We start from the raw sequence: 14,719 nt of genomic DNA on the forward strand, positions 1-14,719 counted from the left end.
GCCAAGGAGGTAAAGAAGGTTCTTTTGGTGAATTTAGGCCACTATGCAGGTTTGAACCGACAAAACAGAAGTGCTCGTTGAACTGATTTGCAAGATTCTGCATTTGCGGCATTTCAGAGAGGACTCTTTTTGATGGAGTTGGCTGTGTAATAGAGTTAATAACTTTCCAAAGTTTGCCACATTCATTGGAAGTTGAAGTTACTTGTTTCTTGTAGTAGAGTCGCTTCTGTTTACGCATAGCTGCAACTGCTTTGTTTCTATATATTCTAAACTGGTTATTGTAATAAGAGTTCCCTCGGTCTTGTTTCATTTTGGTGTACCAAAAATCTCGCGTTTTATAGCATTTAGTACGTTAGCTGTCATCCATGGACATATTGGATGCGTATGGTACGTTTTCTTTATTTTTTTTACTGCTGTCCTTGATAATCGACTTTATCTGTTCGACTAGGGTCCGACAATGTTCGCTAACATCCATACCGTTAAGGCCCTCAAAATTGGCTGCAGAGAGCAGCTGCGAAACCCTGTCGTAATCAAGCCGTGTAGTATAGCCATGAAAATTATTGCTGGTTATGTGGTTGTTGCCGAGGCGATATAGGAATGCTATTGGCAAGTGGTCAGCTACAGGAATGTCGTATGTTCCTGAAAGGGAACTGACAGGTTTGAAGTTGCATAGGACATGATCCAAGCATGCACAGGTGTCTGAAGTGATGCGAGTGGGATATGAAATGAGATTTTGGAAGCCATAAGAATTTAGCAAGTTTTGATAGTCATCACAGTTGTCACCTAAGATATTGATGTTCATATTGCCCACAACTACTGTAGTCTTATGAATGTCGTCTAGGTAAGAAAAAATACTTTCAAGGTCTTTCAGAAACTGCTTGCGATGCGACTGCGGGGGTCTATATACAGCACCGTAAATGACATCATCAATTTCTACAAATAAGGATTCACAACTAGTAGCAGCAGGTAAGTATGAACACTTTTTATATGCGAGAGGCTTCCTATTATATATTCCTACTCCTCCTCCCCTATTATTTGCTTCTCGAGGGTGGGATATAAACAAGTAATTAGGAATGTTATAGCTTTCGCCAGACATCAACGAGGTTTCTGTAAGCGCAATAACATTGTACATACATGAATGCTGGATTAGAAGGGAGCAAAGAGCATCGCTGTTTTTTGAAACGCTTCTAATATTACAGTGAAGTATGGAGCGTGTGCCTTTTGTTTTATGGAAGTTGTCAACTACAGATGGAGTCAGCATAACAGAAGGGCTTATGCTATCTGCGCAAGATCGGCTTCGTTGCGGATGCGGATAGTGTCCGAGTTGTCGGCTTTTTTCATCAATATGCGCCCGTTTGCAACCCAAGCGTGCCGCCAATTGTGACGTTTTTTTGCGGCAATGGCTTTTCCCAGTAGGGTTTTATACGAAGGACAGAGATGCTCGTTAAGATACACAGGCGTCGATCCGGCAATTCCAAGGTCAGATGTATTCAGTCGCATTTTTTTTGTAGCGTAAAGCAGCTTATCGCGGGCTGCGCAGGACATAAATTTTATGACAATGATTGACACATTTCTGTCCTTAGTCGCTCCCCAGTGGGCTACATCAATATCAGCTGGAGATAGCGTTACTCCAACTTTCGTGCTAAGCGCGGTAGCAATCTCGGTCACTGTCTTTTCGGTTGATTTAGGAATGCCTTTTAATTCTAGGTTAGCCCTGCGGCTGTACTGTTGAAGCTCAGCTAGGTCATCTTTGGTTTCCGTGATTCGCTTAGTTAACTCACAGTTTTCTTTTACCAGTCTGACATTTTCTGCTTTCAGGCCACGCAGCTCTTTCTGCGTGTCATCTAAGGTTTTCTTAAAAAAGTCAAAGCCCTTGCTCATAAGGTCAACTGATTTTTGAAGACTACCAAGTTCCTCATGAATGTGGGAATCCATTTCTTCAATCTTAATATTGAGTTTCACAACCAGGCATGCTAGCTCTTTTACTGTATTTGGAATCTTGTCAAAAAGTTTTTCCCCGGCTGCCTTCTTCCCGTCAGGCTGCGGATCCCCCATTGCCTCAGGGCGACTCTGGCACAAGCGAATAATGTATTGATTTCACACTGTAGAATTGCTACACACCTGCAAGTGACACGAGGGATGAGCGTACTGTCGATCTGTGCGTGCCTGGGTTGCCCTGAGTTGGAATGCATGGCCTGCAGACACGGCTGGTTTATATGCTGTGAACCTTCATCCCGGAGTCGGCGCAGAAGAGGCAGAGCATCCCTTCGCTGATGTCACCTCCGAGATAGCCGAGGCGGCTTCCGTACGTAGATAGCTGTCCTCTCCGGCACGTGCAGTGATGCCGCGCCGCCAGGAACAAGGAACAGCGTCCGTAACCTGCAAGTGACACGAGGGATGAGCGTACTGTCGATCTGTTCGTGCCTGGGTCGCCCTGAGTTGTGATGCCTGGCCTGCAGACACGGCTTGTTTATATGCTGTGAACCTTCATCCCGGAGTCGGCGCAGAAGAGGCAGAGCATCCCTTCGCTGATGTCCCCTCCGAGATAGCCGAGGTGGCTTCCGTACGTAAATAGCTGTACTCTCTGGCACGTGCAGTGATGCCGCGCCGCCTAGAACAAGGAACAGCGTCCGCAACCTGCAAGTGACACGAGGGATGAGCGTACTGTCGATCTGTGCGTGCCTGGGTCGCCCTGAGTTGTGAACATTAGCCCTTATGGTGATACCATAGTAGTTTTGCAGGCGGTCAATGAGGGCACAGTGACCTTTCTCTTACCACCGAGTCCACGCACTGTCTTCTTCAGTTTTCTGAGGCGGTAGCCAACACGCTGCTGGACATACCCAATACATTCCAGTTTCTGCACACTGTCCTTTCCATACATGTCTTTGACAGCGGCATAGCTCTTGGAATTGCCGTCGCCATAGTACTGCAGGTACTTCAAATCTCTTTTGCCTTTCGACTTTTTAAATATTCGGTATAGACCAACCGTCTCCATACTGCCAGCACTTCCTTCATGGTTCGCTTGACAGGAAGTGTGGTTTGCCTTCCATTCCTGGTACGAAACACTATCTTGCCTCAACTTGCTTTTGTCTTTACAAGACTTACACGAACTAGAAAGGGCCTCAACATCAATAACCTTTCCCGTGTCAACAGAAATCGCAGACACATGACGTTTCAAAAATGAATGGCCACGCTTCTGCCACGTGTCATCACCTGAAACACCACACTCGGCACTCCCCACAACACAACGAACTTCCACAGCAGCATCAGTCTTCGACTTCGACGCCACTTCTTCTGCCGCTGCAGATATCTGAGATGACAATTTGTCGTAGGCGGAGTGACGTGGAGGAGCAGGCATGTTCATCACTTTGGAAAAAGTTTTTGCACCAGCGTGCCCTTTTCCTAACTAGCACATCGCGTAAACCAGACGCAAATTGTTCTCACTGGCACGACCCACCTTTCTCGACGTGTAAAATGGGCGCTTGAACCCACAGTCGGTACACATGACCGAACAAGCCGCGCATATCCTTTGGTGAGAGCGTTCGTCGAGCTTCAGTGTTCTGTTCATGCATTCGGAACATGACAACGATGGAAACACCGAAGAAAAAATACCAATGTCCCTTATCCTGTTCCCTTGGAGTGCAGAATTCCCCAGTGGAGTCTGGTACGCCTTGTTTATGTTCCCAAGCTTCTTCGCGGTCGCCGAAATACCGGTGCCTGTGTCAGTTGGCAGCCTCGTCGTCGTGTAGCGATTTCCTGCAAACTTGCGCTTCCTCGTCTTCTGTGTTCTTCACTTCCCCATGCTGGTCGTAATATGGTCCAGGTGGCCTAGGGATACAGCCCTAGTAGCGTTGAGACGTGGAATAAATGCAGTACAAAGGCTGACGTAGCCTGACCAAGGCAAACAACAAAAATTTCGACGAGCATCGTGCGTCCCCCTTGTGGCTGTTGTTAGAGATTAACGAGGACTTTTAAACACAAAATTGTATTAATGACATCATCTTGTATAACAGTCGCAATAAAATGCATAATGTATTTGGAATAGCATTAATATACACGCAAGAACACTTGCCTTTGAAAGCGATTTTTCGAAACCGAAACCACAGTTGGAAATGTGGTTTCGCTTTTGCTATAGGAGCATAGGGTATAGAAAACTTTCTGTGACTCGCAAACTAATGACGCTAGGAGGATAACTTTTGTTGCAACATATATGTGAATGTTTGGGCATGCAAAAAAAGAAAACACTCAAAATTTATTTCGCAAAAAATGACTTTTGAAGGTGGCCTACACCTTAACGAAAGATGCCAGGTGTTTTCTAAAGCAATGGTTTTATAATCAAAACGATATCGATACAGGTGTGTAGTTGCCAATGCTCGTTGACGTCGGTGTGTGCTCGTATGGATAAGGATGCCGAAGGGTGGGCGCGCAGTGCAGCGGCGGCACGCGCTCGCAGACAGGATCCTGAAGTGAGAGAACGCGAGGCAGAAGCGCGCCGGGAAGCTACGCGACGTCGCCGCCAAGATCCTGCAGTACGGGAACAAGAAGCCGCATCAGCAAGGCAGCGTCGGCAAGATCCCGCCGTACGTGAACAAGAAGCTGCAGCGCCACGTCAGCGTCAGCAAGATCCTTCCATACGGGAACGAGAGGCCACATCAGCAAGGCAGCGTCGGCAAGATCCTGCTGTACGGTAACAATAAGCCACATCAACAAGGCAGCGTCGGGAAGATCGCGCCGTACGTCAACAAGAAGCTGCAGCGGCACGTCAGCGTCGGCTAGATCTTTCCGCATGGGAACGAGAGGGCGAGGCAGCACGTCAACGTCGCGAAGCACGTCTTGAAAACGTTCGACAAGGGGAAGCGGCGAGGAAGCGCGCATATCGCCAGGCGAATTTACGGAAGAAAATTTCACGGTATTAGTTCTAGGAGCTTCGCCCAAACTCATCATCATTCACCTCGTGGATCTGCCGTCAATTTTTTCTGTCTCATACCACTTTAAGCTGCTCGCACTTCCGTAGTGCGTCAGTTTGAGGGCTGGCAATGTGAGAGTAGTTTTGCACGTAATGCTGATAGTATCCAGCTAAGCCCAAGAATGCCCTTATCTCACGTTTTGTGGTTGGTCGTGGTTAGTTCACGACGGTGGCAACCTTAATTTCTGAAGGTATGCGCTAGCCACACCCCACCACGTGTCTCAGGTAAGACACCTCGCCGAACCCTAGGTAACATTTAGCAGGTTTCACGGTAAGACCAGCTTCTTTCAATCTATTGAACATGACTCATAAATGCGCTACATGTTCTTCCCAGCTTTTCGAGAAGATGGTGAAATCATCAAAATATGACAGAGCAAACTCAGAGAGGCCCCTAAGAACGCGGTCCATTAAGCCTGAAAAGCAAAAGAGCGCATTTTTCAATCCAAAGCCCAGCTAAGTGGACGATACGTTCCGAATGGAGAAATGAACGTGGCATAGCAGCTAGCGCGCTCCGTAAGGGGGACTTGCCAATATCCTCGCACGAGGTATAACGTGGAAATATAACTGGACTGCGACACACTTTCTACCCTCTCCTCAAGATTTGGCATCGGGTAAGTTTGGTCTCGAGTTATGGCGTTTAGACGCCAGTTATAGATGCATGACCTAAGATCATTTCCCGGCACATTAATCAATACTAGAGGAGATGTATAGTCACTATGGACCGGTACTATGACTCTTAACTCCAGCATTTCATCGATCTCCTCTTTCATGATCTGCTTTTGCACAGGGGAACTTGATACGGCTTGCTATGAGTTGGCTCCTCACAAGTTAGCTCTATGTCATGTTCAGTCAGAGACAATCCGAAAACACGTCTTCAGATTCGGAAACAATCCTCCTGAAGTCCTCCTTCCGGACTTTTCTTAACATAGACTCTGCATTCAACGGCTCCAAGTTTACCTCATATCCTCTTTTTATGACATCACTACAGGTGGAAATTTCTGCTTCATCTTCCTCTGAAGCATTCAAAAGCATATTTACGACCACCTGACGTTAAAAGTATGAATTCATTTCATACTTCAATTTTCATTTTTCATACATAACTTATTTCATAAAGTATGAATTTCATTTCATATTAAGTATCAGAAAGCTTCGACATTACTTCGGTGGACCTTTCCCAATGAACCTCAAGCTCATTCTTTTTGGATGGCCGCAGCAGCATTCCCTAACTACCTACTTCTAATCTGCGTTTCCTCGCCGATTTGTCCTAGTACTCCTTCGACAACACTTGCGCAGCGTTCATGTGGGTTTCTGCAAGATCTTTTGTTTTTTAAGCCTCTGAAGGAGGTCGAGAAATAATGCAACCGCATTGGGGTCTTCATGAAATCTCTCCAATTGCTCGCGTAGCATTCGCAAAGGTGTTCCCAAACTCCTGCCATACACTAGCTCTGCATGGCCAAAAGCTGTGCTTTCATGAGGATGGATGGATGGATGGATGGATATGGCTGTAGCCTTTAGATCGGGCGGTGGCTAGCGCCACCAAGCCGTAATACCTAATGAACCAAAAACTAGATTTATTTTTTACCTTTTAAGAAGTGAGGTGGTGTATTGGTACTTTGCAGTGAAGCGTTTATTTCCACTCGTGCCTTGACTTTAGCCACCAATCATATAACCTCCTTCTACTTAATTCTACCCGCTTAAAGTCTATTTTGCCCTCCCTGTTCCTAAATCCAACTGCTCTGACAAACTCTGCGCCATCATCCTGAACTATAGGGCGAAGCCCTTTACAGAACATTATCAAGTGTTCAGCAGTTTCTTCTTCCTCTCCACACGCACTGCATACCGTGTCTACCCCTTCGTATTTGGCCCGATATGTCTTGGTTCACAATGCTCCCGTCCTGGCCTCAAACAGTGGAGAACTACCGCGAGTATTATCATAGATCCTTTCCTTGGCAATTTCCTGCTTAAAAGTTCGATAGACCTCTAATGCGGACTTCTTAATCATGCCAATTCTCCACATATCAGTCTCAGCTGCCTTCACCTTCTTCTTAACCGATAATTCTTTTTGGTTTGGCCCCCTGCTGTTTTCCAAGTATTTACCATTCAATTTTCTGGTTCGCTTCCTGCTTTTTGTATCGACATTCTTCATGTACAAGTAGCTGAATACCTTCCAAGCCCAACGCTCATCCCCCATTTCTCTCAATCGCTTCTCAAATTTCATGTTGCTGCTAGCTTCCCGGCCCTTAACTGACGTCCATCCCAAATAACCTTGTACTCCCTGATTTGATGTATTCCCGTGAGCTCCTAAGGCAAGCCTACCTATTCCACGTTGCTTAATTTCTAATCTTGCTTGAACTTCTGATCTCAGTAACAAGACCGCTTTGCCGAACGTCAGACCACGAACCATGACCCCTTTCCATATTCCACTGACAACATCATACCTATTGTGATTCCACAGTGCCCTGTTTTTCATTACCGCTGCGTTCCTGTTACCTTTAGTCGTCACGTATATTTCGTGTTCCCTTAGGTACTCGGCCCCATTGCTTATCCATACGCCCAGATATTTGTATTTATCTGTTATCTCTAGCGTGGCGACCTCCTGTATTCTAAGCTCACTACCTTCATTTTCATTAAAAATCATGACTGCTGATTTTTCCTTACTGAATCTGAAACCTATCTCCCTCATTACCGCAGATGTCCACCAATCTCTTCAAATCTTTCTTGTTGTCGGCCCTTAGCACTATATTATCTGCGTACATCAATGCTGGTAGTGCCTGTTCAATGAGTTTTTCTTGTTTGACGAAAGAAAGGTTGAACCCCAGTCCACTTCCCTCTAATTTGGCCTCTAATCCTTGTAGGTACATCATGAATAATAAGGGTGACAGGGGACACCCCTGCCTAAGCCCCCGTTTGACCTCTGCAGGCTTGGATACCTGTTTTTCGCACTTTATACCTACCTTGTTACCTTTATAGATATCCTTTAAAAGAGTAGTGACTAGATGTTCCACTCCTAGTGTGTCCAGTATTCCCCACAATTCCTCTTGAACCACGCTATCGTACGCTCCCTTGATATCGAAAATGCATGCCAGAGAGGTCTGTGTTCCTTTTCTGATATTTCGATTCACTGCGTCAGTGAGAACAGATTGTCTTCCAATCTCCTGTGTTTCCGAAACCCATTTTGCAGTTCCCTCAGCACACCCTCTTCCTCTACCCATGCCTGCAGTCTTTCCTTTATAATCTGCATCGCCAGCCTGTAGACCACTGATGTCACTGTTATAGGACGGTAGTTGTTTATGTCAGCTTTGTCCCCCTTTCCTTTATAAATCATGCTCATCCTGCTAAGTTTCCATCCATCGGGAAATTCACCATCGATTATTAGTTTGCTCACTGCCTCTCTCAAGGCCTGCTTAAACTTCGGACTTATCAGCATAATTGGAATGCCATCTGGGCTTGTTGATGTAGTACTAGGAACCCTTTTCTCAGCCCTTTCCCACTATCGTTGTGAAAATGGAGCCATTGCGCCACTTGATTCATCCTTGTCTATTGTGGTGCATAAAGCACTTCTTTGTTCAAATTTTCTTGTCACTCTTGCTATTCTATATTCAATAGCTTCGTCCCCTTCTAGCCTAGCACCTTGGGCTGTAGTTATAAACCTCTGCTCTAGGCTGGTCTCATTGCTTAGGGAGTTTAGATGGTTTCAAAGTTTCGCAGCGGCCTTTCTATCTTTCTTAAGTACTTGTGCCAGCCACTGAGCTCCCTTTCTTCTGATCTTTTCATTGATCAGAAGGAATGCATTCCTTCTACAGCTTAGAAAAGTTTCCCATTTTCTTTCACATCATCTGTCGGTTCACCCCGCTGCTTAGCATGTCTGTGTTCCCTAGAGGCTTCCTGACGTTTTGCTATGGCTCTCTTAACTTCCTCATCCCACCAACTTTTGGGTTTGTGTCTTCTTTTCCGGGGTAACTTGTCACGCGTCTGAACAAGCTCTGGCTCAAACAGTCTAATCAGATTCGTGTATGTCCACACTGTTTTATTACCCTCCATGATTACTATCTCAATTTCTTTACTGGCTATTTCAATTTGCCTTTCTGGATAAAAATTTTCCTGTAGTTCCTCATCTTGTCTCCTTCCCACTTTCACTGCTCTTCCAAAACTTAGCTTGATACGTTTGTGATCACTACCCAGACTTCTGGAGCCACCTTCATCTATGTGCATTTCCCTGAGCTTATCATACATCCTATGTGACATCAGTGCATAATCTATCGTCGACTACACCCTTCCTACCTCCCTTGTTATTTGCCCTTCACACTTCTCGGTACTGTTGCAAATAATGAAATCAAGCCTTTCACACATATCCATGATCATTTTGCCTGTCGGGTCGGTATACCCATCTAATCTTTCGTGTGCGCATTCATATCTCCTAGTTTAATTATCTCGCACTCTCTTCCTGACTCCTGAATGTCCTTTGATATGCACTCTACCATTGTCTGGTTCCCTTCTCTGGCCTTTGCTCCCGTCCACAAGTACACGAAACCAAGGAGTGTCATTTTACCTGCCACTTTTCCTTTTAGCCATAAATGTTCCTTGCACTCCTGCTTCATCCTTTGCCAGTGTGTACTTTTATGAATGACTGCCCTAATGGGCATGAAATGAGGGGCTGATCTTAAAGCGACCCTAGCAGGAGGCATACACGCTTCCAAGTCGCATTTGTGCTTGTAGCACAAAGCTCTCTGTATTCATGTCAGTACAGAATGCATTCGCTCTACCGGATTATATTTCGGGTAATGGACCGAGCTGTGCACTACTTTTTTCCGCATTTATTTAATAAGGTAGAGGTAAGGCAGCTGGCGAAGACACTACTATGGTCGCATTGGATCTCAGAAGGAAACCGATGCGTGCAAATATACATAGCAGTGCATCCACTACATGAGCGGAATTGAGCTTCATATGTGGTATCGCTTCCGGAAATTTTGGCGCTACACAGAGGGCCTTCAGGATGTACCGACAACCTTGCCTTGACTCTTCAATGGCCCGACGATATCAATTACTAGGCGCCGAAAAGGTCCTGTGATAATTAGCGCAAGCTTCATGGATGCCTTCCACTTCTCCGTGGATTTCCCCGCTTTCTGACAAGTTTCGCACGCGCATACAAAGTCTTCGATATCCTTCCAGCATTTCGACCAATAAAACTCAAGGGAAACTCTAGCCTTGCTCTTTTTTATGCCGAGATGCCCTGCCCACGCGTTTTCATGCGGCAGTTCCTATAGTTGGCGGTGATGCTTTTGTGTCCTGAAAATCTGCTCATTCTTGCTACCTTGCATATTTGTGTAGCTCTAATACAGGAGCCATGCCTTCTCAAAAAAGGAAACATTCTTTTTTTCTTTTTTCCCAAGTTTACGCTTTCTCATAGCGCTTTAATCAAGAGTTCCTCACCCTGCACTCGAATGAGCGTTTCTCAATCTATCTTAGACAGCTCACTCCAACGCTCTCGCCACTACAGGCGAGAGCGTTGCACCCCTCTCGCTCTGACTCCATGGCGCGATTTCGTCTCCTCCGCCGACACAGGCCACGCCAGTCGACGGGCCGCTCGAGTGACTGCTCAGATGACTCACACGGAGAACTTCCTGTCTGAGGTTCTGTCGACTCACCGCCAAGGACAAGCAGATCGGCAGCTTTTTCAGGTTTTTCAGGTTCAGGTGTTTCCCCACATTGAAAAATATCAAGTACCTGCGAAAGCTTCCGCACTTGCGATAGCCTGAGGGCCATGTACGCTAAGTTGGAGAAGAACGATTTACCCTGCTGTTTGAGAAGCTGCTCAGAGTTATTCGAAAAAAGATAAGGAAAACGATCGGGAAGCGCGGTAGACAAAGTCGCTTTGGTGTGAAGCCTACCGAAGAGGCCTTCAATGACAACTGTAGCGATGGGTAAGCAAGCACTCTGCTCCTCCCGACTTGCCTGATCCACGTGCATTTTCCTGTAAAGTCTCCCGGAGACACAAACGAAAGAAGGACAACATCCATGCTTGCCGCTGAGTCTCGCAGTGCCCGACACGTTTTCTCATTCACACTAATTTCCTGGAAACACGGCTCTAACAACCACATGTTTTTTCATGTTTTCTTCCGTTTCTTGGATTGTCGCGAAAGCAAATTTTTGCTTACAGTTTATCGCGATGTGCCCTTTCTCTTTGCAGTTGTAGCAGATTAGCGGCTGCCGTGCTTCAAAAGCCCGTGTGGTATCAGTGCGTTGTTTAAGAACTTCACTCGATTTCTCCGCTTGTGTTTGCCCTTCCCCTACCGTGTCCTTAATAACACACGGATATTTCCTAAAATTATGGTGCGAAGTGGATTTCCGTTGATTAGGTTTCTTTGAATTTTCTGTTTCCAAATTTTCACCGTGCACTGCCCCACTATGCAACTTTTGGTGAGTATGATACTCCTCAGCTAACTGTGCTGCCTTGTTTAGCTGTACTTCGCCAAGCTTGTCCTGCAGCCGAAACTTGACGTCATCCTCAACGCAGCAGTAGAATTGTTCGAATGCAATGTATTCTGTTACCTTATCGCGATCGTCGTGAACATCTTCGCTCTTGAATCATTCAATTAAAGCAGCTTTAAGACAAAGGGCGAAGTCAACGCGTGGCTCATTCCCCTTTTTAGCATACCTTAACCTTGGCCACAAAGCCTCGGGTGACAACTTATAACGTATCAAAGGCGTTTCCTTAATTTCGTCAAAACTCTCCAATGGTTCCCTCGATAAGCACGTTATTACCTCGGACACTTCGCCGAGATGAAGAGCTAACAAGTTCTGCGCCCAAAGAGACCACTCCAAGGCAATTCACTCATAGACGTGTTCGAGCTCCGTCATGTCTTCGCCTACTACGAACCGTGGCAGTTGGTCGCAAATTCTCTGACTGCTGACCTGAACTATTGAAGACGCTACGCTAGGCACCTGGGAACACTGGAGGATTGCCAATTATATTAGTTTCAATTCAAGGTGCTCCTGTCTCTCGGCCTCCTCGTGGCGTTCTCGCCCTTAAGCTTTTTCACGTTCGCGATTTTATCGCCTTTCAGCTTCTTTGCGTTTGCGAACTCCTACTTCTCGCCTTTCAGCCTCCTTGCGGCGTGCTTTGATATCCGTGCAGACCTCATCGACTTCCTCAGCCGTCACCCCTTCATCTTTCATGATCTCAAGGATCGCTTGCTTTCCTTTCGCGCGGCCCAAAGTAACGCCACGTTTCTCACAAATTTCGATGAGTTCTTTCAATTTAAGGTGTTTCTTTGTTCACACTAGCCTCTTGCTGTTTGCAACTCTAAGGGGTCTACTTGCTGTACCAATTTAGAGGCGACTAGCAAGACGCGCAAGCAATTTTTAACACTGCCATATTTACACCCTCCACATTATTTTGGCTTCAAAGCACTCCGACTTGGCTTGAAACGATCAAAGCTCACTCTGATGCTTTAAACAATCCTTCTCTAAACTACAATAACCTGTGCTGGAGTAGTCTTGTGAACTGAAGCGAAAACACAAGGCACTCACCGCATCAATGTCGCTGACGCCGGCCGATCCCGCAGCTGCCATCTACTGCTACAAGGCGCGACGCCAACAACATGGTCCCGAAGGCGCCACTGCTACAAAGCTCGCCGCTTACAAGGACGCTGGCCACGCCGACAGCATGCGGACTCGAAGAACTGAGATGTCTTTTCTCTGACGCATATGTCGGCTTCTTCGCGAAGCGCCACTTGGTTCTTCATAGGCCCCGAGTTGATGGCTTAAGTCAGCAACGTGCAATGGGAACTGCCGTCGGTCTCGTTAGAATCGTCCGATTGGGACCCGCCGCTGGTTGGCACCATAATCCTCCAATCTGGAGCAGCTACGCTGCGTTGCACCAAAGGACTAGTGAGATAGCAACGCAATGCGTAACACTCGCCAGACTGAATGGCGACGATGAACCATCTGGTTGGAGCTGGACCCATCCGTGGAGAGAGCTGCCCGTGCGTTGTGCAAGACACACCAGCGCCACTGGACTAGGCGACGTCGTTAAGGAGAAGGCATCAGGCGGGCTCCCTCACTGGCATTGACAAAGATTGCTTTTGTAGAGACAATGACGTTCGGTGTGGGTTCCAAGGCGTTACAAGAGACAGCTGCAAGCCCAAGCAAACTTTAGGAATTCAGGAAAAAATCATCTTGTCTTACAGAGGTAGCTATATCTGTGCTCCATTCTGACAAGTTAACCTGATGGTACGCTGTTGCAAGTTCTTGCTTTGAAAAGTAACCAGCACCGGTATGTACTGGTGAAGTTCTTAGATGGGGGGTAAAGGAAATCGCCAACGACAAAGGCATTGTTTAGTTCACGCAAGTACACAGAGTCTTACGGAATCGTTTTTTCTTTTCACCACTACCAGTTGAGAGACCCAATGTGATGCTGAAACTTGTTCGATGACGCCTGATTTTTGAAGACGAGAAAGTTCATTGGAGACTTGTTGTCGAAGCAGGAATGGCAATCTGCGAAGTTTGGCAGCAACTGACTGCACACCTGGAAGGTATTTCACTTCGTGCACGTAGCCTTTCACCAGTACGAGTTCCTGAGTGAAGAGTTGATGAAATTCAGAAGGTGTATTGGCAGGAATTTTTGGGGTTTTCGAATTTCAAATATGTGAGCCGGAAAATGTTGTATCATGGATGGTTATGTGGAGGCTTCCAATGGCATCTAACCCAAGAAGTGAAGAAGCCTCTTTTGTCACGTAAAATGTGACAGGAGCGGTGGCATTATCATACCGAACGTTTGTAGAGAAGTGTTCGAGGTTGGGAATACAATTCTTCGTATAGTCCTGAACAACAACGTATGAGTCTAGTAGTCTGGTCCCCGAAAAGTACTTCGTGAAATTTTGTAAATAAACAATGATACGGTTGCACCGGTGTCAACGAGTCTTCTTCAGATCCACCTCTGTAGCAAACACCCGATTAAGATCGGTGTGATCCATCCTGGTGGCTTGCAAAATTTGATGTAGTAGGACAGTGGTCGTGATGCCCACGGGCAGGGTGGCTGCCTACCGTGTTCCGTCGGGGAGGCTGTGGGCCATACTTTGGTTTTTGGTGGCAATCTTGGGGACCTGGATGTAATCTGATCTTCTCAACTTGTGTGTTTGCGAATTCCTGCATTTCGAGCTCAGTACGTTCCTCTTCCATCGCAATTTGAACTGATCGCTGCGAATTCAGGGTACTGCCCAGTTGCAGGAGTCATCTTCCCACATTTTATGCAGTTATTTTGCTGAACAGCTGATCGCTGACTATGAAATTTGCGAAAGCGCCGAAGTTGCATTTGCTTGCCATTGCGTTTAAAGCAGAAACCTAGTCAGTAACTGATTCCCCCAGCATTTGCTTGTGCATTTTGAAGTAATGACGCTCTAGGACTTCATTGCTGGGAGCTTCGAAATGGTTCTCCAGTAGTGTGACAGCTGCGATGTATTCAACTTGCGTGCCTTCGTCCAGAGTCCCGTCTCCGCTTTCCGCCTAGTATTGTAAATTTCGTAGTACCCGGTAGACATCAAGGCCCTCCACTCCGAGTGCGTTAAGTAGTAGACTGTTCTTGAGAACGGGCCGGGTGGTGTCTCCACGAGCGACGTCGACGTATGGCTGAAAGGCACGACGCCATTTGGCCAAAGGCACGGGAGGGGCACCCGGAGTTTGCAAGAACAGTGGAGGAGCAATCATGGAAGTCATGCCAGAACCTTGAGCACTGAGGAGTCGCAGTCGTCAGTA

This window comes from Rhipicephalus microplus, chromosome 9 (assembly GCF_043290135.1).
Source record: "Rhipicephalus microplus isolate Deutch F79 chromosome 9, USDA_Rmic, whole genome shotgun sequence".
Lineage (NCBI taxonomy): Eukaryota > Metazoa > Arthropoda > Arachnida > Ixodida > Ixodidae > Rhipicephalus > Rhipicephalus microplus.